Genomic DNA, 16,361 nt, shown 5'->3' on the forward strand with positions numbered 1-16,361 from the left:
TACCCGGCCTAGATCCATATTAACCCTGAATATATCAAGCATCAAGAGGGATAAAATCTCTCCTGGTGCAATCCTTTCTTCAACTTTTAAACTCAGAAAAATGTTTGCACTATGAGAGATTGGATCCCTCCCAATGCTTGATAGATATGGGGTTAAGATGGATCTAGGTTGGTGTAAAAAAATTGTGATCATGTTTGCACTTAGTTTTATTGTAATTATTTTGGAGATAATATTTGTATTATTCATTGTATGGATATATGGCCTCTTTTTCTAGACACATCTTAGTGGATCCTCATGCATAATGTAATTTTATATATTTAAAAAAGAAACATAATTGTGCTGAGAGGCACTCTACAGCCCAGTATGGTGTAGATATCACATAAAAACATAAACATGTAAACGTAAATGTAATGTTTAACATTTAACATTTAACATTTTTAATATAATGTTGGCCTTACACCTTGTGATTGCTGGTATAGAAGAAAAAAACAATGAAGACACATTAGAATTAGTTAAAGAACAATTAAAGATAAAATCTCAAATTCAAACAACTTATCTCACCAAAGAAATAAGCGTAGGAAAGATACTTGAGCATAAACATCGACTAATCTGTGTCAAGGTCAGTTGTAATGATCATAACTTAGATATATTTAGTAAATCCCCAGCCTAAAATGAACGATAATATTTATAAACGAAAATCTCATTCCAGAAGACCAAGCTGAACTTAGGAAAGAAGTACAAAAGATCAAGGAGGCAAGAAAAGAAGGGAAATGGGCAATGATTAGGAACAAAAAAGATATTATTAGAGACAGAGTCCCAAACACAAATGATAAATAGGGAATAGCATCACTCCAGATCCTCTTATTGAACTATTGCGGTTTTCCATAGTGTAAAGTTCCTATGTTAAGATGGATCCCGAGTGATATTGATCTTATTCTTTTAACTGAAACTTGGGAGCATGATGAATCTAGGGTCCCTCACCTTGGCGAGTTCACACTTTGGTCTTCCTGGAAAAAGAAATCCTCCAAGGGAGGCTTTTGTGGTATAGCTTGTTATACTAGGAACATTGTTTCCTCTCACATCCAACTTCATAAAACTAACGCCTTCAATCAATACATTTTGATCGATATCTATGATTCTAAAACCAATAGGATCTTCCTTGCAATCTTCTATTTCGCCCCTATCAACTCTACATCCTATAAGAAAAATAGCCTGTATAAGAACTGTCCTTTCAATACCTTAGAAAATACATCTACAACCTAAGGAATGAAGGCAATATCCTTTTGCTTGGGACCTTGAATGCTCAAACTAGAAAATACATCTACAACCTAAGGAATGAAGGCAATATCCTTTTGCTTGGGGGCTTGAATGCTCAAACTTCTACTAACCAAGCTATTATCTTAAGTAAGAAATCTAACCCCCACCCATTGTGGCTTGATCAGGATGGCCACTTAGCTAATAGATTCAAGAGAAAATTTGAAGACATAATTGAGAGATTATTCGGCATTGAGTTCCTCAAACGTTTTAGTGCCTAGGACCTAATAATATGTAATGGTATTAATAAATGACCTCCCTCCAGTCAAATGACCTATTTCCATGGGCTGGGTAGTAGTTTCTTGGATTATGTGATCTCTGACATCCATGTCCTCAACCATATTACAAATTTTGATATTCTTAACAGGTACAAATATGACTCTCACAATATACCTTGGTCTTTATCCCTCAATCTTGTTATGCATACCACCCACATGCAGGAAAATAGTTAAAGAAAAAGTCACATTCACTTCAATAGAAGTAATGTTGACCTTTTCTTTAGGAATTTGGAAAGGAATTTAGGCTCCATGACTTATAATAACAACATTGATCAAATCTATTACCATTTTACTACTACCCTTTCCACAACCGTTAGAAAATTCTCTAATGAGACTTCGTATAAGAAAAATAATAGAACTTCCAATCCTTGATATGACAAAGACTATAAAATTGACAAGAAAGCGATCAGAGATGCCCATAATGAAAAAATTAAGCTCCAGAATATAAGTATACACAAAGTTGTCATTAAGAGGAAGAAGAGGTCATATATTAGTAAGTGACAAGAGAATCTTCTCTACCTTTCTAAAGTTGCACCCATAAAGTTTTTGCGGAATGTGATTGTTCGTAACACTAAAGATAATTATTCTATCCCCTTAGAAAATTAGGATAACTACGTTAAGAAGTTGTATGACACTTCGGACGCCATGGGAACCATCTTAAGCACTCCTATTAAGGATGCTATTTTTTCTCTAAAGGACGTTGAGTTTGGGATTAATAAGCTCACTTATGGGAAAGCCAAAGATATTGAAGGTTACCAAGTTGAGATCTTTAAAATGGGAAAATCTACCCTCATTCCTCATCTCCACAAGATTCTCAATTTGTCTTTAAAGAATGGCTTCCCTAAGCTTTAGACGCAAAGACCTATTGTGCCTATCTTCAAAATGGGGGAAAACGTGTTCCCTCTAATTAAAAGACCATTATGATTAGCCACATGCTAGCCAAACTTTATGGGCTCATTCTGGATAAAAAAAGGCTTTTCCTTTGGCTTGAGAGCTAGGGTAAAATAGCTAAAGGGAAATTTGGCTTTAGGAGACATCACATGGCCATCGACCACCTTGTCACCCTTAGGACCATCGCAGATGAATGTCACAATAGTAAAAGCAATATCTCATGTTGTATTTTAGACTTTAGAAAAGCTTTTGATAGTATCCCCCAAGAGAAGCTCTAAGAGAGGCTTGAAGAGATCATGGTTCCTCCTGAACTGAGGATTGATGTGAACCGCCTTTATGAGACTGTCATTGACAATATTAAGACCAACGAAGGGTGGTCTAAAGATATTAAATGTAATATCAGCGTTAATCAAGGTTTTCCCCTTTCCCCTACCCTTTTTGGTATTTACATCGATAAACTAGAGTGTCTGGAGACTGTGGGCTGCAAAGGTACTGAGTGCGTTGCTATTATCATTATTCTTTTCCTTTATGTTTATGATATCTTTCTTCTTGCAAGGAGCCATGATGACCTAGAGAGGTAGCTTAAGACTCTTCATGTCTACTGCTGCATGATGGGTATGATAATTAATACTGACAAGACTAAAGTCATGATCATTAAATCTAAAAATATCATCCATGGTAGTTTCATCTATGATAACCATTGTATTAAGTAGATTCTTATAAATATTTGGGTATTGACTTTCCTCATCATCTCAACTGGAATTACAGCATTGAGAAAAGAATTATTGCAGGTTGGAAATCTTGTTATGAGCTTGAAAACAATTATAAGTCAACCGATATTTTCATTTGGAGTAATAAAGGTTCCTCTATGAGACTCTCGTCACCCCTATTATCTTATATGGATGTGAAGTTTGTTGGTGTAGCATATCTATGGAGTCATGGAGAAATATTGATATTATCCAAAAGTAATTCATAACCTATAACCTCAAGATCAAGGGAAATACTCCGTATCCTATCCTCTTGGTCAAAGTTGGCATGTCCCCCATTGAAAGTGTAGCTATGTTTAGATATTTGATGTATAAGAAGAAGCTTTACAATATGGAATCCAAGAGGCTCCCAAAAATTGCTTCTAACTTTAGTCAAAACCCCCACCTGCACCTCAAGAGAAGGTGGCATCAGTATGCTCAGTCTTGGCTAAACTTTCGAGTGATTAAGGAGGAGATATTCATGTGAAGCAAGGACAATATGAAAGATACTATTACCCCTAGTTTTAAGGACAAAATTTGGGATGCTAAGGAGCTGGAGGGTAAAAGGAAGCTAAGGTACTATAAGGACGTGATCAACCCCACCCTAGATAACCATAATTATCTGTTTATGTTGACTAGCACTAAGAATAAAATGAACATCGCTAGGATTAGAACTAACTCTCATGAACTTCAAAGTGAGACCATACAGTGTTCTACTCCCAAGACTCCTTGAGACGATAGAAATTGTCATAGTTGTGATACTAAGAAGGTGGAATATGAAAAGCACTTCCTTTTAGACTACACAACTCTTTCCCACATCTTCTTTGAATTCCATATCATCTGGCACACCTCCAATATTATTGAGTTATTAAGCCAACCCAACTATTTCGATCTTAGAACGCTTCTTTCTCTTCTCTTTGATCATAAAAACATGAGCTTGAGGAATGACAATTAGACTCTCATTTCTTGAGGTCCGATAGACCACATTGGTCTTAGTGGATGTTAATCATCATCATAATCATTATGTATAAACACAATATAAATTTAAAATATAAGAGGCTTACCGAAACTCAGAAAAGAGGTATGGTAAATAAATAAAAATATAAATAAACAAGGGCTATGGTAAATAAATATAAATATAAATATAATAAACTAGAAGTATGGTAAATAAATAAAACCTCTTTTTTTATATATACTCCATAAACCTCTTTATATTTATGAAAACTCAAAAAATAGGTTTTATTTAGGTGACGCCTATGGGCCAAATACCATGGGACAAATAATTATTAATACCATGGGCCAAATAAACTCTCAAAGAGGAGGGGAGAAAGAAGGCATAGAGTGATAGATGTGGAGAGATAGGGGGAGTGAAAATGGAGAGATGGAGATAAACTGAAGGAGATGGGAGAGGAGAAATGAAGAGAGAGAGAGAGGGAGAAGAGTGAAAGAGGTAGAGAAGGGTAAGAGAGGGAGAGGGAGACACAAATATGGATGGGGGAGAGAGAGAAGGAGAGACGGAGGGAGATAGTGAGAGGATCAGAGGGTAGAGAGAGAGAGAGATGAGGAAGAGAGAGGAAGGTAGGAGAGAAAGAGAGAGATAGGAATTGCGAGAGAGGGAGGGATAGAGAGATGGAGTTGGAGGGGGAGAGAGGGAGGGAAGAAGAAAGACATAGCGAGTGAGAAGTGGAATGATAGAGTGTATGTTTAGGGGTGAGATAAAGAGACAAATAAGGAGAGATAGAGAGAAGGGGGAGAGAAGGAGAGAGGGAGGGATATAGTAACATAGTTTGGGAGAGAGAGAGAGAGAGAGAGGGAGAGAGAGAGGGAGAGAGAGAGAGAGAGGTATGAGAGAAATGGAGAGAGAGGAAGAATGAGAGACATGACTTAAGAGAGAGGAGGAGAGTGATGGGGGAAGAGAGAGGATTGGATGGGAAAGAAAGACGATTAGAGAGAGAGAGAGTTATGGGGGAAGAGAGAGGTAGGTAGGAGAGAAAGGGAGAGAAAGGAAGTATGAGAGAATGAACTTGAGAGAGAGGAGGGGAGAGGGAGGTAGAGAAGAGGAGAGAGGGAGGTATAGGGAGATGGAGTTGGAGGGGGAGAGAGGGAGAGAAGAAGAAATACATAGAGAATGAGAAGTAGAGAGAGAGAAAGGGAGTGACAAGGGAGATATGGAGAGAGAGTGTGTATCTTTGGGGTGAGATAAAGAGAGAAAGAATGAGAGATGGAGAGAATGGAAGGATATAGTAACAGATTTGGAGGGTGAAGAGAGAGAGAGAGAGAGTGAGAGAGGACGAGAGAGAAAGGTATAGAGAGGAAGGAAGAGAGAGAGGATATGAGAGAGTGGAGAGATGGAGAGATGGAGATAAATACAGATGGAGTTGGAGGCAGGAGAGAGGAAGGTAAGAAGAAATAAATAGAGAGAGAGAGAGGGAGTGATAAGGAATATGGAGAGAGAGGTTGAGAAGAAAATAAGAGGAAAGATAGATAGAAGTGAGTGAGAGGGAGAGAATGGGAATAGAGAGAGAGAGAGGGAGAGGAGGAGGCAGGGATAGATAGATAGATTGGAGAAAGAGAGTGTATGCTTTGTGGGTGATATAGAGAGGAAAATGAAGATAGAGATAGATATGTAAAGTGAAGAGAGGGAAGAAGAGAGAGATGGAGAGAGGGAGGGAGGGAAAAAGAGATTGATATATATAGAGTCAAAGAGTGTGTGTGTTTGAGGGGTTGAGATAGAGAGACAAAGAATGAGAGATGGAGGGAGATATAGATATAGATCGAGGGGTGAGAGAGGGAAGAATATTTATTGCACTAGATGCATTGATTTCAATGTAGATAGTGATTTATAGTCATATTTGATTGTTTGCACTAGATGCATTGATTTTAGTGTAGATGTTAATTTCTAATGATATTTGATTGCTTTCACTATATGCAATGATTTCATTGTAGACGATTTATAATCCTATTTGATTTCTTGCAATAAATGTATTGGTTTCAGTGTAGATGGTGATTTCTAATCCTATTTTATTGCTTGCACTACATGCGTTGATTTCAGTGTAAATTGTGATTTCAAATCCTATTTGATTGCTTGCACTAGATGCATTGATTTTAGTGTAGATGTTGGTTTATAATCATATTTCCTTACTTGCACTAGGTTCATTAATTTCAGTGTAGATGTTGGTTTATAATCCTATTTTCTTACTTGCACTAGATGCATTGATTTGAGTGTAAATGTAATTTCTAATACTATTTGATTGTTTGCATTAGATGCATTTATTTCAGTATAAATGTTGTTTTCTAATCTTATATGATTTCTTTCATTTGATGCATTTATTTCAATGTAGATGTTGATTTTTTATTTGATGTAATTAGATGTATGATGGCACAATAATTTTAAAGTGATTGGATTAACATTGTGCATTGATTTCGATGTAAGCACAAGAAATTATTGACAATGTACATTGATTTTTGTGTTATAGTAATTAAACCTATTACTATTTGAGACAAGGAGATACCAAATATGACATTTACTACAATATCTTGAGCTAAATATTTAAATGGTTTACAATTCCTTTTCATATAATCAATATGAAAAGATGACAAAAGTAACAATGGTGACAATAAGAATAGTAGAAGAAAATAGCTTGAGATTAATCGCAATGAAGACTATTTTTAATTGACTATATTCTTATTATTCACATTTTCTACCATTCAACACTATTACATTGTCACTGTACATTCAAAATTTGTAATTCATCATTTTTCATCATAAAAGTTATTAACATATCATCTCAACAAACTGAGGTAACTAAGAAAATTTAAAATTAAAATGACCAAATTAATATGAGACATATTTAGCATACTTAAAATGATTATATTAATATTAGATGAACTTACATATTATTAATAAAATTAATAATATGTTCGTTAGATTTTATTTTGCCGCACACAACTGAAACCATCCTAGATCCATCTTAACTCTGTATCTATTAATCCCCGAGAGGGACCAAATCTCTCGAGGTGCAAACCTTTCCTCAAGTTTCGCACTCAAAGAAGAGGTTTGCGCCTCGAGATATTTGATCCCTCTTGATTCTTGAAAGATCCATAGTTATTTTATATCAATTTTAGAGAGATAAAGTAATTAAAATTAAAAATATATATATATTTTCATTTTTGAACATGAGGAAGATCTACTTTTTAACAATGTTTCACTACAAAAGTTATTTATTTTAAACTATATATACATATAATTTTTTTTTTTAATGTTGACCATAGTATAATATTTAAATGCTCAACTAGAAGAAATAATTGAAAATAAAAATGTCTAATTATTTCATGATATGAATTATAAGACTATATGTGTAATTTAATTTTTAATATGAAATTGATATATAACATTTAAAAATCTTATTAATAAGAAAAAATATGGAGTAGTTTAACTTATAGAAAAAATAACATTTTCACGGCTTTTTTTCTGGTTAATTTTAACCAAAATCTGAGAGATATTTTTAAAAACTTGAGTTTAAGCTTTTAATGAGTAGAATTTTGAGTGCCCCAAAGGTTTTTCAGGGTGTTGAATCCATTTATGCATTCAAAAGTATATTTTAAACAACAAAAAATCAGATTCTTGTTTGCAATTGTATTGTGAGATTCCATTGAAAAGGGATATGTCTATAAGTTAGACTAAGTAAAAAGAAATAAACGTGGCTCTAGATAAAATGTACCAATGGTTAAAGAATTTTAAGTAGTCTCACTATTTTATATTTGGTACCTTTTTATGGTATACTGTTTAGTCAATTTCATCTCGAATCTAGCAAAGATTTGTTTGAATTACAAGTTTATCTTGTAGTTTACACATTCAAACTGCCCAAGCATGTTTTCAAGGAATTGTAAGAGGGGGGCATGTAATTCATTTAATTATTAATAGAAATTTAATATGTGATATTTAAAATACTAATAAAAATAAAAAGTCAATGCAGCTTATAGATAAAATATTTCAATGGTTAAAATGTTTCAAGTAGTCTCACTATTCTACATTTTGGCCATTTTTAAGATATATTCTTCAATCAATTTTGTTTGAAATCAAGTTTAAGTTGAGTAGTCTACACAATCAAAGTGGCCAAGGGGATCTTCTAGGTGCTGAATCTATTAACGTATTCAAAAATGCAATTTAAATAATGAAAATAAAACTATATGTATATATATATATATATATATCTATATATATATATATATATATATATATATATAGAGAGAGAGAGAGAGAGAGAGAGAGAGAGAGAGAGAGAGAGAGAGAATCTTAACCACATATTTTTCAAGTTTTTGACTCTCTCCAGGTGCAAACATTTTTCAACTTTTCACTCTAAAAGAGGTTTGCGTCTCAGGAGATTTGATCCCTCTTGGCGCTTGCTAGATACATAGTTAAGATGGATATACACTGGTGTATTCTCAAAACAACCTTAAAGTCTCTACTATGCCATTATATATTAGAGGGAATAACACAATAAGCTTTAGGAAACATTTTTAATTCCTTTAATTGAATTTAGCTTTTATCATTACAACACTTTCACTATCAATCTCTTTCCATTATTTTTAAATCTATTTTCATTATATTTAAACCTAAAGTTTTACTTAAAAAAGACCCTCACATAATCAACTAATTTACACTTTATAAATATCATCTTATTATGTTGATAGGCTTGGTCAATTTCGGAATTGGATTTCTAGAATGTTCATTCTTTAAAATTCAAAGATTATGAATAGTGTAGATTTATTAATCTAAGAATATTCTTAGATTATACATGATCCAATGGATGAAATCAAGGGTTCCCAAACCTTCTTTTTTCATGTTTCATACTTCTATGTCATTTAATGACAACATATCATAATTAACGATAAATGGATTCTACCTTGAATATTCTTCTAAAACATTCATGTTTCTCATGAAACTTCCTCCCATTTATATTTTCATCCATTCGAAAGGTTTTGAGTTTTATGTTGCATTACAAATATGTGAATAAATCTATGAGATACCACCTACATCTGAATGACATATTTTCGCTGCAAGTGAAGATATATGTGAAGGAAGCTAAGAATTTGTTGAGGCTCATATAGATGGAATCCCTAGTAGAAAACTTGTGCCAGCTCCCACATGCTGCATTTCTCGGAAGCAATTATTGAACAATTGTATGGATTCTGTGGGAGAGGAAGATGCCAAGGAAGTTGTAAAAATTCTTGATGAATTTGAATAGGTTTTCATAGTCAGTGACTATCTATCTCCAGCCCCAGTAGGTAGAGGATCTGATCTTTGTACTTTTAATATTTTGTATTTTAAAATTTCTTGATCTTGTTAGGGTTTCTAATTACTTGTTTTTGTTATGGTTTCTAAATTTTCTTTTTCATATTGTAATTAGAAAACATTATGGAGAACATATTTGCTCTCTTAAACATTCCTCATGGAGAAGACCTGGATGAGATGAAGAAGAATAAGGTTGAAATAGACATCAAAGGCCCAGAAAATAGTCTGGAAAGAGATATGGAGTGGCTTGGAGTTCATGATCCTCCATGCAACATATTTAATGCATCTCACCTTTTGTAAGTTGTCTTGGGATGTGATGGAACCCATTTGTTTCTTCCTAACCTCCACATTTCAACTTTAATATATTTTCAAAAATCTAATCGTCATTGTGTGGAGAAATTATTGTCGAATTCATTAGATTTCTGTCAACTAAATATATTCATCCATTTCATCTACTTGTACATTCCGCTCAGTGGTATAGGCATTTCAACTTTTAATTCCTCAAACAATTTTCCATTTCCTTTTCCAAGCCTCTATTTTGTAGTTGCACAAATGCATCTTTAAATGTGTTATTTTGTATTTGCGCTAATGCATCAAGTAAAAAACAAATAAGAATAAAAGAAGTAGAAAGTATAATAAACCACACAATCTCACAATATGTGAGATCACACTCTATTACAAGAATGTTTGATCAAACATTATATAGATAGAGATTCTTAGACAAATCTTGGACACTCTAGATCCTAAGAAATTGGATCTCATATACTAAAATATATAATAACACATAACGAAGAAACCAATTCATAGCAGTACTATGAAATAAACCAGCTCAACAACCTATGAGTACAACTCATCAACTAGAGAACTCACAATTGTATAAAACTCCATTTCTATATTATTCCAACATCCCCCCCTTAATGGAGAAATGGATTTTTCATAATGCCTAGTTGTTGTCTACATACTTCAAAGTTTATCTTTCCGAGTGGATTGATAAAGATGTTAGCTACATTTTCACTTGTATTACAATAGAATAAGGTAATCTCCTTTGATTGTATATTTTCCCTTACAAAATGGTGATGGACTTCAATGTGTTTTTATCTGGCATGATAAATTGGATTATTTTCCAACTTAATAAAACTCTAATTGTCTTATTTGATGCTTGTTGGACCTCTTTTTTTCTCCAACATCTTTAAGAATACTCCTTAACCAAACAACTTCACCGGTTTCACTGGTTAAGGATTTTTACTCAGCTTCTGTAGGTGACAAAGAAATAATTGGTTGTTTCTTCATGCCCCATGATATGATCCCTAATCATATATTGAAATCATATCCATAGGTTTATTTTATGTCATTAAGATTTCTAGCACAATCTGAATCAGCATAACCTACCAAGTTTCCTAAGTATATATAATACCAAAAGTAAGTGTCCCTTTCAGATATTGAAGGACTTTCTTTGCTGCTTTACAGTGCCTTTCACAAGGCTTAGCTATGAGATGACTGAGGATGGTAATAGAATATCCTATAGTTGGCCTGATAGTAGTGAGGTAGATCATACTTCCCACCAGATGAAAATATAAAGTTCCATTCACCTCTTTAGTTCCATAATCACTATATAATTTATCATTTTGTTCTAGAGGAGTAAGCACTACCTTGCACTCAATTGTATTGAAAGTTTTCAGGATTTCCCATGTATATTTTCTTTTTGTGATCAGAGTCCTACTAGATTCAATCCAAACTTCAAGACCTAAATAGCAATGCAATTCACCAAGATCATTCATCTCAAATTCCTATGACAAATAACTTTTAATTTTTCAATCAACTTGGATGCATTTGCTATCAAAGAAATATTCCCTTCTTCATATTTCTTGATGCACAGGTTAGGATCACTTTTTCTTCTCATAAAAGAAAGTAAGAATCAATATCCACATACCAACATATTGGTGCTTGTTTCAAACCATATAAATATTTCTTTAACGTGCAAATAATATGCTCTTGCTCCTTTTTACAAACCCTTCAAGTTGAACCAAATAAACTTCTTCTTCTAACTCGCCATTTAGAAAATAGATTTGACATCTAACTGATGCATTTTCCAACTATGTTTTGTAGCTAATGCAATAATGATTCGAATTGGGATCTATCTCTCTTGTCCATCAATAAAATTCACACTTATTACTCCATAACTTTGAACTTTAAGTGATCTACTATCTCCTATATAATCATATATCCCATTAATGTTATCATAATATTTATCAAACCAATCCTTCTTACAAGTCATATGGAGTCATGTACCAAAATCAAAGAACCTACCATTCACATCATTAGTCTTCACAGACAAAGCAACATTAGAAACAAACAACTAATATTTTTAAATGCATCATTGGTTGAGTTTTATTTGGCCATAAAATTTCCATTATGCTTTCTATTTCTCTGTTTAGACTCATTATATTTTATTTTCTAGCTATATTTAGAGTGATGCCCAGGTTTGCCACAATAATAACAATCATCATTTCTCTTATCATGAGTTGGAAATTTATTTTGTGTCATACCTTTATTGTAGATTTTAACCCCGTACAAAAATTCCTTGCATATGAATTCTAAAACACAGAAAATAAACAATGAGAAAGCATAACACATAAAACACATATACAAAGAGATTTTCCCTTAGATACCAAAACCAACTTGATTTTTCATTATATTCCTTTCAATGTTACAATACATATTTATACATGCTGCAACATCCAATACCATGGATCGAAAACCACCGTGTCCAAAATCATCGACCAAAAACCATAGGTAGGTTCGCCCAACCTAATATAGGGGGGTTTGAGGGTGGCTACTTGCCCCACTCAAACCCCCCTGTTACCCCCATGCTGCACAATCAACACAACGAAGGGGGGGCTCCACCTGCCCTCTAACTTCTTGTTTCACTACGTAGGTTAGTCATGGAAAGAATATAACACAACCCAACAATCTCCCACTTGTTGTTTTCTTTCCACAGGGGGCCACAATAGAGCTTAGTCATTTTTATAGCCCTGAAAATGCCCATTGTTTCTCTACACCAGGAGAACTTCTCAGAGCTCGCAAATTTTGTCAATGCATCTACAGTATTCTTCAAAGTGTCCACCTTTACTAGAAACACCTTTTTGTCTTCCATCATATCCCTCACAAAGTGATACTGAACATCAATGTGCATTGTCTTTGAATGATAAGTAGCGTTCTTTGCCAAGAAAATTGCACTTTGGCTGTCACAGTCTATCCTTATAGCTCCTTGTACCAACCCCATACTTGAACATAATCTCATCAACCAAATAGCTTCCTTTCTTGCATGAGTGGTTGCCATGTATTTTGCCTCTGTAGTTGATAATGCCACTACAGATTGTTTCTTACTCATCCAACTGACTGAACCTCCAAATAGGTTAAACACATACCCACTTCTAGATCTTCTCTGATCCAAATCTCCAGCCCAGTCTACATCAACAAAGCCATGGATATCCAAAACTCTGTTCAATCTTGGTCTTCATTGGTAGCACAAACCATAATCTCTAGTGCCACGCAAATACTTGAAAACCCGCTTCACTATTGTCCAATGCTCCTTCCCTGGTTTTGACATAAAATTGCTCAATACTCCCACTGCATGTGCAATTTCTGGTCTAGTACATACCATTCCATACATTAGGCTATTGACTGCACTTGCATATGTAACACGGGACATATCCTCTTCCTCTTCTTGTGTCTTGGGACACTGTTCAGCAGATAACTTTACACCTACAGGAATAGGAACCTTTGCTGGATTACTGTCCTGCATATTAAACCTCCACAATATTGTCTTGAAATACTTCCTCTGCTTTAACTAGAGCTTCCTATTTACCTAATCTCTTTTAATTTCAATTCGCAAAATATAGTTTGTAGCACCAAGATCTTTCATGTCGAATTTGGAGGACAATTGGGTCTTCCTGGATAATTTCTTTGTCATTTCCAACCAGCAACATATCATCCATATACAAGACTAGATAAATAACACGATCACCATTTAATTTAAAATACACACAGTGATCTACTTTGCTTTTGGTGAAGCCAACTCCCAATATAAATGTATCAAATTTCTAATACCACATCCTTGGTGACTGTTTTAACCCATATAGAGACTTCTTTAACTTGCATACTAGTTCTTTCTTACCCTTCACCACAAAGCCTTCAGGTTGCTCCATGTAGATCTCCTCTTCTAGATCCCCATGAAGAAATGTTTTCTTCACATCTATTTGTTCTACCTCAAAATCAAAAGCGACAACAATACATAAAAGTAATCAAATATAAGTTACCTTTGCAACAAGAGAAAAAATATCACCAAAATCAATCCCCGACAACTGGGAATAACCTTTTTCTACCAACCGAGCTTTGTATTTCTCCACCTTTCCTTCTGCATTTGTCTTCTTCTTGAACACCCATTTGTTGCCAATGGGCTTCCTTCTAGTCGACAAATCCACCAGATCCCAAGCCTCATTTTTGTGCAAAGATGCCATTTCATCAACCATGCCCTCTTTCCAGAGTTTCCATCCTCTGAATCTACTACTTCCTTCACAGGTCTGGGATCATCATCAGTAATAGATAAAGCAAAATTTGAATAGAAAGAAGATGGACTATACCTTTTTGGCTGCCTTCTTTCTCGAACTGATCTTCTCACACCCTGAGTTTGTGGCTCTTCATCTTATGATTCCTCCTTTGCTGTAGAGTCTGATTCTTCCTACTTTAGCTCAAACTCTATCTTCTCAGGTTCCTTTGGTTGGACTTCATGTTTAATAACATCTTTAACCTCTTTGAACACCACATCTCAGTTGTCCACAACCTTCCTTGTTGTTGGGTTCCAAAGCTTATAACCCTTTAAACCATCCTTATACCCAATAAAGATGCACTTTTTTAGATTTACTACGCAACTTGGTTCGTTTCTCCTTTGGAACATCTACATCTGAATCACATCCAAATACCCTCAGATGTGAAAGAGAGGGTTTCTTACCAATCCATACCTCTTATCGAGTTTTATCCTCCAATGCTGATGAGGGTGATTTGTTGACCAAGTAACACGCTGTCTCCACCGCCTCTGCCCAAAATTATTGTCCTAACCCGACACCACTGAGCATGATTCTTGCCCTTTCCATCAACATCTTGTTCATTCTTTCTGCAACTCCATTTTGTTGAGGTGTATATGGAGTCATATTTTGCCATTCTATACCACACTTCTTACAGAATTCTTCAAATCCTTACTGCAAAACTCTCCATTGTTATCTGTCCTCAACATCTTTATCTTCTTCTCTATTTGGTTTTCCACCAGAGCATTAAATTCTTTAAACTTGTCAAAGACTTCACATTTCTTCTTAAGGAAATGTATCCATGTATTCCTTGAGAAGTCATCTATAAATGATACATATTATACAGACTTACCTGGTGATGGAACCTTCACAGGTCCAAACACATGACTTTGCACAAGCTCTAATATTTTTTTTTCCCTCTTACCACCAGAGGGGAAAGTCACCCGATTCTGCTTCCCATATGAACAATTTTCACAGAAATCAAAATCCAGAGAGCTATTACTCATACCTTCTACTATACCTTTACCATGAAGTATTTGAAGGCCCTTCTCTCCAATATGTCCAAGCCTTTGATGCCACAACATGGTCTTCTCTCCAGGGACCACTAGATTTTCTGCTCCACTTTGAGGAACCATAGAACTGTTGCAACCATCAACAATCGTGCTACCTTGCGGCTTGTACAAAGTTCCAGTCTGAACTCCTCGCATGAATACCAGTGCTCCTGGAACCATCTTGCAGGTATCCTTCTCGAACACTATTTTTACAGCTGCATCATCCAGCTTACTTGCAGAAATCAGAGTTCTGGCTAATGCAAGAATAAGCAGAACACCTGGAAGTGTTATAACCCTTCCACCTTGCAAATTCAACTTTACTTTTCAGTGACAAATGATTCTAACCTTCCTATCACCCCCTAAGAATACATCAGCACCATCGTATTTATCATACTTGTAGAGCCACTGTCTATGGGGAGTGAAGTGAAAGGATGCACCTGAGTCAATAAACCATGCCTCATGATCTACATGTGTACTTGAAGAAGAAAAGTACACATCCCCACCTTCATCTGAGGTGGTTTTCGCCTCTGTAGAAGGAGCATCATCAGATCCCTTTCCTTTTTTAGGAGCTTTAGATTTATAGTCCATTTTGTAGTGCCCTTCCTTTCCACATTTCCAGCACACCACCTTTGCAGGTTTTCCTGGAGATTTAGATCTCCCACTCGATGACTTATTTTTGTTTCTATTCTGGGACCATCCTTGTACAGATAAGGCATCACCATTCTGGCTCTCCATACTTTTCTGTCTCATCTCCTCCGTCAGCAAGGATGAGACTATTTCATCAAACTGCAAATCAATTGCATTGCTACCTATTGCAATAACCAGACTATCCCACGAATTTGGTAGAGAACACAATAAACTAAGGCACTTATCTTCAACTGAAATTTTGATATCAACAGACAATAACTAACTTATCAAAGTACTAAATGCATTCAGATTCTTTGTCACCAAGTCTCCATCTTTCATCCTCATGTTATACAACTTTTTCCATAGGAACAGTTTATTCACGAGAGACTTAGATTGGTACAAAATCCCTAACTTGTCCCACAAAGCCTTTCCCATATCCTCCCGTGATACATTCAACAATACTAAATTTGAGACACACAATCGTATTGTTCTCTTACCCTTCTGATCCAACTTCTTCCATTCTTCATTGGAGACTCCTATTGGTTTAGTACCCGGATCTACTGCAATCCACTAAT

Source organism: Pinus tabuliformis, chromosome 9 (assembly GCF_031772625.1).
Source record: "Pinus tabuliformis cultivar Carrire ecotype Pingquan chromosome 9, CPIR1, whole genome shotgun sequence".
NCBI classification, from domain to species: Eukaryota; Viridiplantae; Streptophyta; class Pinopsida; order Pinales; family Pinaceae; genus Pinus; species Pinus tabuliformis.